A 14,584-nucleotide genomic window follows, 5' to 3' on the forward strand; every position below is an offset into this window, starting at 1 on the left:
ATCATGTTTGTCTCAGGAATTTTACTTAGAAGACCTTTTAGCCTTTTAGTACCAGACTGACTTCTCAAGTTGTTAATAATCCTCCCTTACAATATGAAGACACTCAATTTTTATTCACATATAAATTTGAACTAAAATTCACATTTATTCACATTCATGTGCCAGAAGGTTTGGGTTTTTTTTGTTTTGTTTCTTTCCCTTTTTCTCAAAAGTATCCAGCATGGACCACTGCTACTAAAAAGACACTGGACTAAATGGACCATTGGCGATCGCACGTGCCAGTATCGTTCCTTTAAATAGAAATGATTTTTTCTTAGTCATGATAAATACATAAGTAAAAGTCTAGTCTTTTCATTTCTGTCTCTTTTCCTGGAGGACTGGGGGATCTCCCACTGCTGTCTGTTCTTTTCCTCTGTGTTTTGCAGACAGGGGAATCGTATGCAAGGCTCAGCTCCGTGTCCTCTGAAGAGGCAACATTGAAGTCAGCACTTGACTGCACTGAATTTTACAGGATTTTTCTCCCAAGTATGATATTGATACCTTTTAAGTGAATGGAGTAATTGAGGAATCTTTCTTTAAATTATTGACTGGATGTCTAGAGAAGAGAAGAATGAGAAATATCTTTATCCCTGATAAAGGTTTAGGTGAATTGAGTTAATCTTGTGGCTTCTGATGTGACCCTTTCCAGTATTATTTTGGATGAGCCTTTCTGTGCTAAGCCCGTGGGGAGCGTGTGTGTGTGGAGGGGAGGAAGGATTGCCTAAATTTTGGTGCTAGGGACCTGAGGTGAGATTTTCCATGTTTCTAAATAATTTTTCTATGAAATCAGGAGAGAGAAGCAGGAGGAGGGAGCTGAAGAAAAAAACATAATAAGTTGGCATTGCCCTGCCTCCCTGTTTGTGGTCTCCTAGCATTTTGCAATAATAATTATGGATTTTTAGGTAGAAGAGTCTGGGGGTGAGCAGTTGGAGAGTCCCATTAAGAGGCATTAACATCAGGAGGAGCAGAGAGCCGCGGGAAGGTCCCGGACAGGACAGCAGCACCGGCGTGTTGGCTCGGGGACATTTCTGGTCTGCACGCACCCAGCGGGATGTGTGTGCATCTCGGAGCTGCTGGGAAAGGCTAAAAGCATCTCAGCTCACTTCCAAGCTTATTTTTTTGGACAGTCTGAATTTGTTCTGGAGGAAAAAAAAAAAAAAAGGTAAGGGAAAACATATAACTAGTTCTGTATTTATAGGAAAAGTTTAGAAGGAAGGAAGACACTGCGACAGGTTTTCTTCTTCCAGGAATGTCTCCTTGCATCATTTCAGTAAAAGAAGGAGAGTTTAAATATCTGCTTTTTTGTATATGTAAAATTCCTGTGATACAAATTTGATCACATTTGCAAGGATTAAAGCATTTGATCTGCAGAATGCATTCTTTTCCTAAGCATGACAAATGGAAGCAATTTACAGATGGCTTCTGAATATTTTTCTGAAATTATTTTCCTGTTCAGTTTTGGTTTGGGTTTTTTTGGCGGTTGGTTTTAGGTTTTTTTCCCCCTCTTGTGTGCCACTAGAGATCAGCATATTTTTAGATATTTAAGCAATCATAATGTCAACATGGGGGCTTAAAGAAGGATACTGCATAACTATCGAGTAGCCAAATTACTCATGACTGGTAAAACAAAACGCATAAAGTCAGACCTGAAGGCACTGAGAAAGCAACTTTTTGCATTCAGCCTTCATAGTCCCTTGTTTTTTTCTGAGGTTTTGGGCATCTCTGTATCTCCATTCTGTTGGTTTTATTTCCTCTCCAAACCCTCCTTTGTATGGCACAGAAATTAGTGTGTATTATAGGAGTACACACTCCTAAAGCTATTATGGGTTTAATGCATTGAAGATTTTGTATACACATCTTCAAGGCCAAAAAAAGTAACAGGATCTTCTCAAACTTCCAGGTCGTTATATTAAATTAAAATAAATATAGATTTTAACTTTTTATCAATTTCTGGTTCTGTGAAGCCTGTCCACTTTTTCACTTTTACAAATTGACTAAGCTTTCTATTTCATACCTGAGAGGACTCAGATTTGCAGAGGAGATGCCTACCTTTGAAGAAGTTCTCTCTTCTCTAACACACACTTGTTTGCTGACTCCACTGGTCAGTCTTCAAGGTCATTAATGTTTGGAAATTGTCAGTCAAAGAAGAGCTAATAATTTTCCCTTTCTGTCTCTTTATGCTCTGATTTTGATCCCACCTGGGCTGTGGCAGCAATTCCCACACATCTGTGTTTTAAAAATTTCAGCCACACTGGGTCCTTGTCCTAGACTTTTACATCGGTACAAATGAAATGTGATAAATGAGCATTTGCACACTGTAATAATTGTGTTTTTCTTCTGAGGACGTTACAGAAAAGCCAATTTTGTCAGCACGTCCTAAAGTGGCTTTCTTGATTAAAAACAACACCACGAGTGGCAGAGCTTAGAGATTTCTGCTGCTGTGAAATATAGAGAGTTTTGAGATGAAATTAATATATCAGAAATTTCAAAGTCAGTTGTAACTTCTTGAATTAAATATTTGTGGTTTTTCTTGAAAACATCCAGTTCTCAAGACCAAAACATAGATACCTTTTCAATCATGTTCAGGCTTTTCTCTTATGTCCACAGCACTAATTTGCTGGGAACTTTAAGCAGCAAGAGCTCTGTTCATTTGATTTAAGATTTTATCAAGGAGATTATGATCCAAATCATCCACAAGTCCCCTGCATATAAGTCTTTGGAGTTTCTGCAATCTTTGATAAAAACAAAAGGAAGTGAGGAACAAATAAAAATGTTAATATTTAGATAGGTAGAAGAATCTTTATGTCCTCTACTTTTTTAACTAATTGAGAAAGTTAATTTCAAATCAAGGATGTACAATGGCCATTTGGATAAAACAGTTTCCTATAATAACAGGGGAATTCATGTAAATGTAATAGTTTAAAGTTGTTTCAACTCCTTATAAAAAGAAATGGAAATAAAATGCTGGCTGTTTAATGCTAACAAAAAAGAAGAAAACAGAAAAAGGAGGGAGAGATAAACCAAAAGCAAGTGTTTTTGCAAAGCTCAATTTTTGGTGTAATTAAATAACTTGCAGCATGGGGAAAACTGTATGGCCGAGTGAGGAGAGCCCAGTGGTACCGAAGTCCAGGTCCCATCTCAAGAGCGGGGATGCAACAGGACTGAGTAAGAGAGTGTGTGCACATGAGGGGGGGAGAGGGGATTGCTTGGGTGATGGAAAGCTTTGGCAAACATCTTTTCAGCAGCTAGACAGTCGCTTGTAACTCTGGCTTGTCTTTAGCTGAATTTTTGTGACAGAAAGGAAAAAACCAACACCCTTCATTAGCCTTGTAAATCCCGGCCTAGAAAACCCCAGGGAGCTTGCTCCCAAGAAAAAGAATCCTTTGCACAATAACTGCACGTTTTCAATCAGTCCTCTTGATCCCTGCTCTTGCTTATTCCCAAGAATCTGCCAAGTCTGTTGAACTTCCTCATAGTGACCCTCCCATTTAATTCATGGGCCATTTTGTATTTACAGAGAGGTCAATAAAAGCTTTCCAGAGCTGCAAACCTCTCTGTAATGGTTGTCCTGAGCAATACAGCCTGAAGAGCCCCAACAGGAAATTGGTAAAGCAGCAGCCAATTTCCTTTTGCTTTTTTACTGCCTTTTGGTCTTCCTGCTCTGTTCATATCCCCACTGCCGAATTATTCTAGAAATGGTGGGATATTTCCAGCGCCACATGCGGAGGAGAGCTCATATCATTCACAAAATTTTATGCAAGTTTAATCAAACTTCAGATTAATTAATTAATAATAGTTGTTAGGTTAAAGTACAGGACCAATGATGAAATTTGGTTTCTGCTCTGATATTGTTTCTGTCACGCTGTGTGACTTTGGACCAACTATTTTATTGATCTTTTGTTACCCTTGCTTAAAATGTGGGCGATACTTACACATCTTCCAGGCTGAGGTTTAGAGGCACTTTGAAATCTTTGGGTGCAATGTGGTAATAGCCCTGAGCTTCTGCCGTCTGCTCCCGTATCTGAACGTGGGAAAGAATATCTTTTTTGAAGAGTGAGGGGATGGCAATTATGAAGTATTTTAGGTTAATAAAGCTGCTTCACAAAGGCTGCAACTACGCTGGCAATAACTCATTGGAACAGATCTGCAAAGTGAAATTGTTGGTACTGAGTACCAGATGTCCACAATAAATGCGTTTCCAGGTTGTTCACTTCAGATGATGGCGAGTCTGGTCCTGCTGACTGCAGACCCATTACCGGCTGGAACTCGTCTTCTGGTTTAGTTTCACCCAAAAGAGATCCAGCTCGTGGGCTTCACGGCAGCTGTGTGATGCTAACCACAGGAGGGAAGTGGGGACGCCTGGGAGATGGCTTGCAAAAGCATGTTCCCAACCTGAACTCAGTCAACGGTGGGGATGCAAAAAGCGACTTTCCTCCGCCTGTGCTCAGCGGCAGAGCAGCCACCTCACCCTCCGACCTGGGAGAAGAGCGCAGAGCACTGATTTAGATGCCTGGGCAGTGCCTGGGGAGCGTTTAGCATCTTGGAAAGCCCTAGTTAGCCGTGACAGCAAAGGTCCTGAGTGCCCAAAGTAATCAATGTGAAATGCTGATGTTAGAGGCACCTAATCCCACACCTCCCTGAGCCTCGCTCATGACTCACAGCCTCCATCCTTTGTTTAAGGCAGGCAGTTACATGCGATCTCCCCCAAAATAAGCAGAATAGAGGAAGGGAAGACTAAGCAGGTGATGGTGGTCGTGTGTTCTTTGCTAGGATAATATAATGATCACAGCACAAAGTTTCGGTCTCTGCTTTTGTACCTTTTCTGCATTTTCTTCAATGACTACTTAATGTAAAATAAAAAAGAAAGTCCTTGGACTTGGTCAGGATCTCCTTTCTCTCAAGGAAGTGCCCTAATTGCTTGTAGGCTAGTATTATCTAGCTGTAAGGGTGCTGTTGTTTTCTGAAAAGTAGAACATCGCCAGCATAAGGCACATGCTTTTAAGCCAAATAGCTGAAAAAAACCACTCAGGAAGTTAGAGAGAAATTAAACTCTGCTTCTTCCCTGGTTGGCGTGAACCCTTTCGACACTAAGCCTTTCTGTACAAGGAAGGGTTCCTCCCTGGCTGCCTTTGGAAAGGATAAACCTGCCATTTTCTGTTTTCCAACTGACTGTGCCATAAGTGCCTCCCAGGGATAGACACATGGATGAGGGCTTGTAGTTTGGGCTATCCTGACAAAATGTAGGGACTTAGTGTGGGTGCAAAGCCATATTTGAAATGACCCAAACTAGTATTTTAGGAGTTGAAGACTCCAGGATCTGTTCAAGGTTAGGCAGTTGAACAGGAACTTTGAAGTCTAAAATTTAGACTTGGTCACTGAACACATCTTAAGGGCTGCATCTGTGTCCGTGTTATGTCCTATTAGTCAAAATGATGTCCTTGCTGTTGCTCGAGACATGGACATTGCTGTAGATCCCAGTGTAAAGAAGGCATCACTGATAACAACATTTCCTTCACCGTAGTACACTCTTTTCTCAGGATTGTCTTTAGACCTCCACATTTTCCATATGTTAGATGGGAATAAGAAATATTCTAAATTAAGATTATTAAAGAAAAAAAATACTGGAGGAGCAGTAGCATTTATATTAATTTTGCTTCATGCACAGTTAAAATTGAGGCTCATGTATGAAGTTTTCCTGCAGGACTCAAGGCCACTAGTGCTTTGGTTCTGACTTTTGAAGCCTGAGAAGAAAACACAAATCTGAATAATCACGCTTGTGATTCCCTGAATTTATTCACTTATGGAAAGAAACGAAGCACAATCAAATCTCTCATGTGGAGAAGATTGCAGTCATAAACTCTAAAATGATTGGATTACCTGTCTTGTATCGTATTATCTTTTGTGCTAGTTACGTATTGTTTCAAAACTACAAAAATAACAGCTCTTCTGTCTGAAATATTTTTCTTAGTTTTGCCTCTTGGTCATAAAAAGTAATCTGATACCTTTTTCTTGTAAGCTTTCTTGTAGGTTTTAGCTCTTCTTTAAGTCTTCTGTCTTAAGTTTGATTTTTGTCAGTTAACCTCACACCTCAAATACAGATTTTCTCTTCAGGCTACCACTTTGATTCTTCTAGTCAATCCCAAACTTAGAAAAACTATGGATGTGCATATTCTTTTTTTCATAATTATCAAGTTTATTCTTTTTTTTTTCTTTTCTTCTCCCCTTCAGGATCTTTCTGGCAAGGATTGCACTCTCCTGGGTTTCAAGGCTGCAAGAATTACAATTCATTCAGAGTTCAAGCCTTTGTTTAAGACAATGTCCTCAGGGTTATGAGGTATTTTAAATGGCAGAATCAAAACTACTGTTCTGGGTCTCCTGTTTGGCTGCATTGTATCAGGTGTGTTGTGGAATATTTACTCCCGTCCCACTTAGACGTCCAGACCTTGACTTCACAGAAGTCCCTTCTGCAGTCGGGGGGAGTTTTGTGAGGTTTCCCTTTGACATTGACCACGTTGAAGCACCAGGGCCTCACATGCAACCAAACCCATGGTGTAGGATTATCACAACTCAGGGTCAGGTCCACTATTTATTCCCTTTCTCTTTAAGGAAAGGCCTGGAGCATGACTCAGCCCACTGCTAATCCTGATCCTGAATGAGGTTGACCCCTGTGTAAAAAAATGCACGGGACTTCCCCACAGCTCTGGTTCTTGATGTTGCCTATGTGTATTTTAGTGGTCTTTAATGATGCTACAAGGAGAATTTTTTTTTTTCCTCCCCCCCGCCCCCCCCTAAACTCCTTGCAGAAGCACTTGTTGATACCTGGAAAGAAGAACAGTCCCTACCAAGTCAGCAGCTTGCTTACCTCATGGATTGCCAGGGGACCACACCAAGCGATTGTCAGTTTTTAGGAGGCCCCTCCACACCTATCTCACACCCCACAGATCTCCCTACATCAGCACGGGACAGTTTGTGCAGGAGGGGTGGAGCGGAGCCTGGCAGGGATGTCCCCCAGCCGCGAAGCCCCAGCTCCTGGGAGCACCCACAGCCCCTGGTCCAGGAGCCCCTGGTGCTGCCTGGCTCCTGGCAGAAGAGTTAGGGTGTAGGGAGCATCACATCTTGGCTTTCTAGGCTGGAGGGTCCTTTCCCATTTCTTTTTAAGGAAATGTTCTGATATGATATTTTCTCCCTTCATGGGAAATGTCAACATTTATGAAATGGGAGCAAACTGTTTAAATTTTTTATAGACTGAAAAGATTAAGCTTTGGCCAGCTCTAGTCAAAATTTCCCTGGTTCCCCATAAGCAAATGAATTTGAGTGAAAAAGCGTAGTTGTCTGTAGTGCTGCACGAAGCAAGCCATCAACTTGTTCCCTGCAGTCCTACCTTGTTACTTGAGTATGCATAGGAATCCGAGGTGTATCTTTATAGCTCCGTATTTCCACGACCTCCAGTATTCTTTCTCTCATTTGCTATTTTATTTTGTTACCTGGATACAGCTATGAGTCTAGTGGCACTTTAAAAAACTATTGCTTGTATATGCTCCAATTGCAGTTCTGATGAAGGAGATGAGATAAACCGGTGTTCTCATCTATGCGTCTCAGACACAATAAGGACAGATAAAGAAATGCAAAGAGCATTGCAAAACACTATTTATTACTATTTTCAATGGTGGTGAGTACTCCAAATGAATCCCTGTACAGTTGAACTTTTGCACAGTTGATGTTGTTGGTACATCAGCAGAGCGTAGTCACTGAGTTCACTTCTGTATCTGAATCCCTAATAAAAAAGAACACCCAGACTTAGGGTAGAATATGTTTCAATCAAATATTTGTGTCTTATATTGAGGCTTTAAAATAATCACTGTCCAGTGTATCACTGGTAAGTGATACAACATGGCATACTGAAAAGCATTTCCAAATTTGTTGGAATGTGATCACTGAGGAGTTCATTTTCTGCAAGGTCTTAAAATACAGCCATGTAGTAAAAAAACTTTATTTCATTGTCTGGCTATTCCGCCAAGTCCCTTCCTTCCTGGAATGTTTATTAAATTTAGTTTCATGCGGTCTGTAAATATATATATACACACACACACATATATATAAATATATTCTTCTGTTACCTCAGAAGGCTGGGTGGGCTGCCAATTGCATCCTAATTTGTGGGGAATTGGTACTTGTGCTAGAATTTTAGCTACATGCTAAGATGTGACAAAACAAGTTTGGTCTCCCTGCGAGAGGTTTGCCTTCCCTGCTGCTGCTGACTGAATCTAGATTATGTAGCTTGTGCCAATCAAAATACACTAATCTCTCTTTTTTTCCCCATTATTTTTGTTTGGTTTTTTTTTACCAAAAGCACACAATATTGACTTGACAATTCCAACGCAGCTGTCTGGCAGTGTTAATCAATGATCTCTGCTTGCTCACAACGTACTACCAGCGTTAGATCATGGTGACAAGAGCAGAACAAGCCCAGTGCAGCCTTGGCTTAAATGATCACTCTCCTAGTCACTGTGAACTGCATTTGGAGCAAAGAGTGTTTTCTGCATGTTAGAAACAAAACGATAACTGCTTCTCCTCTTCTTCTCTTCTCTTCTCTTCTCTTCTCTTCTCTTCTCTTCTCTTCTCTTCTCTTCTCTTCTCTTCTCTTCTCTTCTCTGACCTCTTCTTTCACAAACTTTTTCATATCTTTAAAAACTGCACTCATCAAGATATTCTTTTGTCTTCCATAGTTAAATAATCAAATCTCTGTTGTTTCAGTATTCTTAATGATGGTTCTGTAAGATCCTTGCTTGTTACATCTGAAAATTGAATAAAAAATTCCTTTGTGCTGACAGCTTCATTGTAGTCAGTCTTCAAAATATCAAAGGATGAATGCTAAATGTTCATAATGTAAAGTGTCAAGAGTGCAATCTGGGATAATAGAATACATGTCTTGCAAACTTGCACTTTAATATGGCAAACTACTTGGTCAGCAAGCAAATTAATTCATTTATGATTTGATATTATTGCAAGTAGTGGGTCAGCTTTTGCAGGCAGCTCTGCCTGCTGTTGAATTTTGCTACTACAGAGTCTCTTCTGTATTTGTAGATGCCTACCAGAAAATGAGCGTGTGGTCTCAGTTTAAGGGTATGATTTCAGTGGCTTCCCTTATATCTATCAGTTCACTGTGGGTTTTTTGTAAGCTTTTTTTTCCAATGCATGTTCACGGTTCAAAGGGACTAAAAAACATTTGCTGTAATTATCTGGTTATCCTTTTTAAATACCAATTGTTGTACTGCATGAATTGATTGTGCAGATGTTTAAAACACGAACAGATGAATACAGTGAAATGTTGTCAATGGCATGTTGTCTCCCACAGTTCCACAAAGAAACTTGAACATATTTTCTGGCAGAGCTGCTCATTTTCCCAGGGCAGATATTTGCAAGCCTACCTCTGTAGTTTGTGAATATCAAAATGAATGGTAAATATTAACCTCTGAGAGCTAGAATAATGTGAAAAATTACAAAAGTAAATGTTAGCAGAAATATCTGTTACACAGGCAAGGAGAGAGACAGCATTGAAAGGATTTATGTTATTTTTTGAGTCTTGGCTCACACACGAAAGTTGTGAATCTTTCGATTGAAAGGAAAGTAAGGTCCAATTTTTCAAAAACAGCCTTGAAGGTTTGTTTTTCAGAGTTCAGTGACCTGATTGAAAGAACAGCTCTCTGTAAAAATAATTATGGAAGAGGAAAAAAAGAAAATATTTGACATACTGTAAAAGTTACGACTGCAAACAGATTTTCATTCTCTTGTACAAAAAAACCCCACCAAAACCAACAAAGCCAAAACAAATGGATTAACAGATTTTATCACTCTTGTTCTTAAAGAAAAAAAGGAAATTTTGTAACCCTTTTGAGTTGGTTGACTGTGTCCTCCTTGACTGACACGACTTATGAAGAGTACACACCTGTAAGTCATTACTTCATCTATTGATAATGTCTTATAGATGGGTATATTGAGGTCCTTAGTGATACCAGAATGGGGTCAAATAAGCAATTGCTAAAACCAAGGCTTGTAAGTGAAATAGTTTGGGAATATTTGCACAACAGTTGTTTAAGCAGAGATGCAACACTGATCCATATTTTTTAGAGATGAAGTTCTGGCTTTGGGCCATGGTGTGCATCTGACTTGGACATCTCTCAGAGAAACGCCTCTTTCATCAGTGCCCTGGTTTTAGGTGAATTTCAACAAAAAATGATGTCTATATTGCAGTGACAAAAGAATTTCAGGTCCCTTACAGTAGTTGGGATGCTTTCTGTTTTCAAAAAAACACTACCAAAGCGAGCCTTGCTCCTTTCCTGCATCCTAGGGGCACAAAGTACAACGCCTCTCTGATGAAGCCCTTCTCAGCACATTTCAAATGTGGAGCTGGATTAGCTGAGCTATTGCAATTCCCAGGAGGTAGGAAAAAAGTTGGAGATGAACTTGTAGCCCCATGACAGCGATGTCATCTACACCCGCTGCCTGTTCCTTCTTTACGGGCAATCTGGTGGTGTTCCTGCCACAGACGTCTCGGTGTCATACATTTCCTTTGTCCCATCCCAGAAGTAGCATCAGCAAAAATACACTGGAAGATCACACTGGGCTGGTAGCCAATGCAGATTTATGTCTTTGGGTTTTTTTCTTTGTGAGCTGCCTTTGATTTAAAGACCAGCTTTTTATCACAGATGAGGTGTTGATCTAGGGACCAGGGCTTGGCAGTGGGCTCCTGCTGACTGGCCCCTGGCAGGACATTTGGCCCAAACTCTGTTCATGTGTTGGGTTTTTGCCTGTTTAAAATCCATTTGATGCTCTCTTCTCCTTGGAAATTGCCACTGAGGGAGATTTTTGGGTTGTTTATTTTCTCGTAGATGGTGATTCACAACTTTTTGTGTGTGAGCCTTTTCTGATGGGAGGTGATGCAGAACGGCAGCTCAATGTCCCTGTAACACCAGGATATGGATGCCCCCCATATTCAGTGGTGATCAGGACAACCCCTGTAAAAAACAGTAGTCGGATTATGGTTCAAATGATTTTATATTGGTTTTGGAGTGCCAATGATATTACCAGGTAATTTGCATTCGCAGAATAATTTCACATTTACTCCACTGGTTTGTGGCTAAAGTTGTTGCATCCGAACAAAGGTTAAATGTAACTTTTGCCTTATGTATTTTATCAAGGAAAATTTATCAAGGTAACACCAAAGTGAAAGCACTAAGCAATGACCGGCTTAAAGCAGCTCTTAGCATTTGTTACTAACGCCTCCACATCTACAAGTGTTCAACTGCCTTATGTCCCTGGCATTTGTTGGGTGGTTGTTGTTTTGTCATTAACATTAATACTGTCTTTAGATGCACATTCAGTATTTAATATTAATCACCACAGTTTGTATATTGGCTTTGCCTTTTTGCTCGTTGCTGCAGGGTGCACAGAAGCCCCGAGCACGTCCTTCTCCAGCAGCCAGCGAGGCAGAAGGAGCGAACTGCATTAGGAACCCCCTGAGAAAGCGGCAACGGCACTTAAAGGACAGAGATGCTCTCCGGGCGCGGCGGTGGGGAAACGGGGGTGTTTGGTGGGGTTTTGGCTGGGTGACGTGCAGCCGTTGTGCCTCCCGCCTGCTGGGGCTGGGAGGGCAGGTTCTGCATTAATTAGGAAGCAGAACTTCCCAGGAAAGAGGTGTCGAGGGTGAGACCGTGTTAGGAGGTCCTGCTGATCCAGCTGGAGTGGGAAACGTTGCCTGACTTGCTGTGCTGGTTCTCCGGGCTTGGTCTGGAGAGGTGCAGGCTCTGGGTGGATCCAGGTGATGGTAAATTCTTTTTAGGCAATTGGGCAATATGTCCTGTTAGGAAAAAACACATGTTTTCAGATGCTTCTCACCTACCCTACCTCCATGGAGAGGTAAGAGTCACAGAGTGACTTTAGCTCATTTAGTTGTCAGTTGACTAAATGACAACTCGTTTAGTTGCCAGCACAGACTAACACGAGGCATCACAGTTCTTCAGACAGCAGAGATGTTGGGTTACTGTCTTTTAGGTGCTTACACCTTGATTAAATCCATAATAACCCATTATTCTTTATTATGGCTTGGGCTGTTAATTCATTTGGGATTATTTCTCGGATGTGTGCTGGGTGGTCCTTCCACTGGGATGCAGAGGACACGTGTGGGGTCTCTGCCCCCGCTGCCAGGACCAGGGCTGCAGCCCTCTCTCCCATCCCACACCCACCAAAGATGGTGCTGGAAGAATCACTATTGACAGTGACTTCTACAAACCACAGGGAAAAGCCCAGTCGAGATGTCTATTAAACGTAGTTCAAACAACACCGCACCAGGTATGTTATGAATATTTTAAAATGGCTTCTTAAAATTAAGGATTGCCTACTGAAGGCAGTCATTAGTGCAAGTTTCATTAGAGTAGCAGGCTGCAACGAGTTATCAAGTTACGAACTAATTTAAATTATATCTATTAAAATATCCTTTCTACATAAAACAGGGGGCATTGGGGTTGTGAAATAGACTGGGGCTTAAAATGTAAGCTAATAAATATCTAATAAGTTACAGTGTGTGTTTAAACTGATATAACATACAATATACTGAGTAAATATTGTACTGTGTAATCTGAGCGGCCCTTGGACGGCCCTGGAAGCAGGTGTAGGGTAATGTATGGAACATTTTATCATGCATTTTCCAGGTCTTCACATGCCGTGACCCCTCCTCGGTATTGCTGCTCCTCTAAAAGCACATTACTCAAACCCAGCCTCTACCTGAGCGGATCATCTGACTTTGTTTCACCAAGTAATTCATTAACGAGTCCTCCGCGTGCCTTAGGTGGCTCATATCCATTATCCTCATTTAATAGTTTAGCCTAAGGATGTCTTTCAATATAAATAATCTTCCACAATGCTTAGATAACATAGTTGTGTTTCTTTTTATAGTAAATGGAAATTATCCAAAAGCATTTCACCAGATTTTGAATCGTATGGCATACAGTAGACCAGGTACAGGACCTGCCCAATTTTTTTCAGTGGAGGATATATTATCCCACCAGTGCGATATCTCCCACACAGACAGAAATTCATCCAACATATGTTCAAGTAATTTTCTCTCTCTGACTTTTAGCTGGCCACGTAGACTTTTAAACTACCCTTGCTGCTTTAAATGTAGTTTTAAATTGCACCTAATATTTGGTAGGTAATTCTTTAAAGCTGTTAGCACCTATTCACAGTGTAAGTAGGGGGATTTTTCTTTTTCATGTGTGCCTTCTGGGATGTTAAAGGATCCAAGACTGGGGATGCAATCTCAATCCAGAACTGATCTTTGCAGTTTCCTGCAGGGGTGAAATGGGAAAAGTAAAATATTACTTTATTAAAAACTGCTCAAAACACATCTTCCTTGTTAAATAAGCAGAGCTATTCAAAAATATTACCTTTCTGGAAACAGTAACAATACTCTGATTGCCTGAATTACTATTTCCAGTACTTGGTTTACTGCTAAGGAAAACTTAGGACTTCAGGAGAACAAATGAATTCCTACATTTTCTGAGGATCAAAAAAATGAACATCCCCAACCATGGAGGGGCAAGAGGCTTGTGTCATGCAATGGGATGATAGGGTTCACTCGTATTTGACCACATAATTAAAAGAAACAGGATAAAGTTAGTAAACACACCACCTTAGCAGTTAGAAATCCCAGGACTAGTAGAAATAGAAAATTAGTGTACTACACAACTGGAGGGATCGTACTCTACTTAATATGAAGATATTCCTGTAAGTCACCAGCACCAAGGCAGAGACTGAAAGCAATGTTCTTCAGACCGTATGTAGGATAACTTTGTCTTTGGCACTCATGCTTACAGTATTTACAATATTATACTCTTTTCTTTCACAAATTGGTTTTGAATCACTGATAGACAAAGTCCATACATGTCTGAATCTCTTCCAGGATGCTTTTTCAAACTACATTTTCTATATGTAAATTATTCTACAATTCTCTCAGTGAAATTAATTCCACACACTGTATCTGCTAATGAGAGTCCACCGAATATTTTGCTATTGCACACACTCATTAGCTTGCTTTAATTTACAGGAAGCAATCAGCATCTGCCAAGCAGCTAGTGTACGAAAGACATCTTTAGCATTTATTGAATCTAAATGTTTCTAATTCTTCCTCACCTCCAAAGGACATCCCATGCAGCAGGTATATTAGCATTAAGGTTCCTGGGGAACAGTTGCCTTCTGCAAGAGTACTCTAGCCCCTAAACCACAAACTCCTGTGTTTCTGCTAAATGATTGAAGAATATCTTGTAAATCATTTACCTCTTCCTGCTGCTAGTTTTCAGTTGATAGTGTTTACTCCGTTTCCAACATGATGGCAAAGTTAAATTTTCATTTTGCTGAAAAAGAACAAAATACGGTGAGCCTTTTTGCTTGTTATTGCCTAATCTTTCCGGAATGAGCTGTTTCTCAGTCCCATGCATCACAGATGTCCTGTCAGGGCTCATATACACTGAGTGAAGTATTTGCATCCCCG

General features: G+C 40.5%; 1 long non-coding RNA gene across 1 annotated transcript; it reads left to right on the top strand.

Annotated features, from left to right (window-relative positions):
* The first annotated feature begins 745 nt into the window (after positions 1-745).
* Positions 746-13,056, top strand: LOC142030723 (uncharacterized). Its single transcript, XR_012650249.1, has 3 exons — positions 746-1,201; positions 6,268-6,436; positions 11,481-13,056. It is a non-coding gene; the product is annotated as an uncharacterized LOC142030723 (long non-coding RNA).
* Positions 13,057-14,584: the final 1,528 nt, after the last annotated feature.

This window comes from Buteo buteo, chromosome 4 (genome assembly GCF_964188355.1).
Source record: "Buteo buteo chromosome 4, bButBut1.hap1.1, whole genome shotgun sequence".
NCBI lineage: Eukaryota > Metazoa > Chordata > Aves > Accipitriformes > Accipitridae > Buteo > Buteo buteo.